Source organism: Boleophthalmus pectinirostris, unplaced genomic scaffold (genome assembly GCF_026225935.1).
Source record: "Boleophthalmus pectinirostris isolate CB_2022bp ecotype Guang Dong unplaced genomic scaffold, ASM2622593v1 HiC_scaffold_14, whole genome shotgun sequence".
NCBI classification, from domain to species: Eukaryota; Metazoa; Chordata; class Actinopteri; order Gobiiformes; family Gobiidae; genus Boleophthalmus; species Boleophthalmus pectinirostris.
Window position 1 is genome coordinate 28,695,352 of NW_026571047.1, and position 2,500 is coordinate 28,697,851.

A 2,500-nucleotide genomic window follows, 5' to 3' on the forward strand; every position below is an offset into this window, starting at 1 on the left:
CCTCAGAACTGTTCTGTTCAGCTGCGTATGACTGACAAGTTTTCATTCACACTCTTCTCTCTCATTTAATGTCTTTCTCTCTCTTTTTAATTTCATGCTGATTATTTATTATTATTTGTTTATTATTCATGATGATTATTTTGATTTGTTTGTATCGGGTAAATATAAAAACAGTTAGAGCTGGTGTCTCTGGGGATGGTCTGAGAGACTGTAGATTGAGCTTTGTTCGAGTCTTGACACTTCCCATGTCAAAGTACTAAACATGAGATTTAGGGACTTGTAAATGAGGCAAACATGCCCAGGCTCAATTTTTTATTATTATTATTTTTGTTTTTTTTATTTGTGGGTTTTGGAGTACAAACCGGTCCAGGTTCTTCTCCGAGTGGCTGATTTGACTGAAAATAAGGCTACGTTCAGACTGCAGGGCTTAACACTCAATTCCGATTTTTTTGTGAAATCCGATGTTTTTGCGAGGTCGTTCACATTTCCAATTAAATGCGACTTGTATGTGACTCCAGTGTGAACAGTAAACGGCCCGAAAGTGTCCCACATGTGACACTGGAGACACGACGACGTCAACCGCAGCGAGCGTCTCTGTGTTTACAGAAGTTGTCCAAACATGGACGCGAAGCATTGAGCACCTGGAGATTTTAAAGTTCCTCTCGTACCGGAGCCAGAACATGAACAACTTACTGTTTTTAAGGAGGAGATTGAGAAGGAGAAGGACGAGGTTTTTGGCCGTGGTGTTTTGTGGGGCAGCGGCAGCGACGTCTGTTGAAAGGAACGTGTGGATGTGGAGACGGAGCCAAGAGTGGTGATGTGCTTCACTTCAGTGACACAGAGTTCATTAACAATTTTCGCCTACTTCAGCGCAGAATAGTGACGTTTGTGGCTTGTTGATAACGTGTAGGTGGATGAATGCACTTTGGCCGTTCACACTGAAGTCGCATGTCAAAAGATCAGATATGTATCTGTTTCAGGAGCACATATCCAAGTGTCCTGGGTCACATTTGAAAAAATCGGATCTGTTTTGTTCAGACTGACATTAAAAGATCAGATACAGGAACATAGGGGCCAAAAAATCGGATTTGGGTCACTTCAGGCTGCAGTCTGAACACAGCTTAAGTGAGTTAAATGAGTGAGATTTCTATTCACGTTACATATGTTTCTGAGATTGAGAGTTTCCTTTTATCAGAAGCTGGACAAATATAAATTAATTAAGAAAAAGTATAAAAGTACAAAGGCCCCGGTGTATGAATGTGCGTGTGGCTCCTTGACGTAAAGAACTTTTGGGCGCTGAAGATGGAAAAGTGCTGTACAGAAATTGTGAGCATTTTACCCATTTTTTTTCTATTTCCATGAGTTCCAGAAAGCTCCGTACTGTATCTTTAAAATGATTTTGTCGTTATACTTTTACTTAAGCGCAAACTCTCGCTTTATAAGGTCGAGAATCCCCAACAGTCTGTGCCCTGGCGCCTGTCACTGTGGATTTGCGTTCTCTGAAAAGGGGCCACGCTTTGAAGATTAATTGCGTCCTTAATTTTCTGGTGTGAAATGAAATACCCACAAGCACGCCCCCCCCTCCCCCCTCCAATCCCAGCATGCTTTGCCAGAACCACCACAAACTGATCCCGGAGTGAACGTGAGACGAGGAGGACAGATGTCTGCTGGTGGATTTGTGGATTTTGGGACGTGGTCGGGTAAAAACGTTAAAAGTGTAGATCTTGACTCTAATGCACAGGTGTCAAACATAAGGCCCGGGGGCCAGATCCGGCCCTCCAAGACCTTTAATCTGGCCCTCGGCTGATTTTCTACTAAAATATTTTAATTATATTTTCTATTAAAATATTGGTAATTTTCTGTGGTGTTTATCACAGCAGCGTCTCCAGCGTCTCTGTACGTGGCCCCTCCCACCAGAGCAGCACAAATGAAGACTTGTCTCTTTCCAAACGCTCTTAAAGGACGATCGTTTTGACTGTTGACCGTGACACCCTCATCAGAAAAATGTCCAACATGAGAAAAGTGGAGCCAAGTGCAGGATTTTCCAAGAAAAATTGACTTATTCCTATTTGCAAACAAGTTCATGTTAAAACATTGTGTTGAAATTGCATTTTTCTTAAAGTTTCAGGTTGTTCATGATATTATAATATTTTGTAAAAGAAAGAGTTCATTAATTAAAAAAGATTTCTGTTGTAGATTTGTGTTTCTCTGCACAAATATTTGAACTTATTGTTATTTTTGGGGTTTATATGACATGAGTTTTCTGATCCGGCCCCTTTGAGATCAAAGTAGATTGAATACGGCCCCCGGACCAAAATGAGTTTGACACTCCTGGTCTAATGTAAGTTTCATTTCATTTTTGGATTTATTATGAAAAATGATACTTATTTGGTACATGAATACTGGGATACAACTACTACTGCTACTACTTTTGCTTTTACTAGTACTACTACTAATCATACTGCAGCCAATATCGATAGTATTGATTAGTATTACCCTT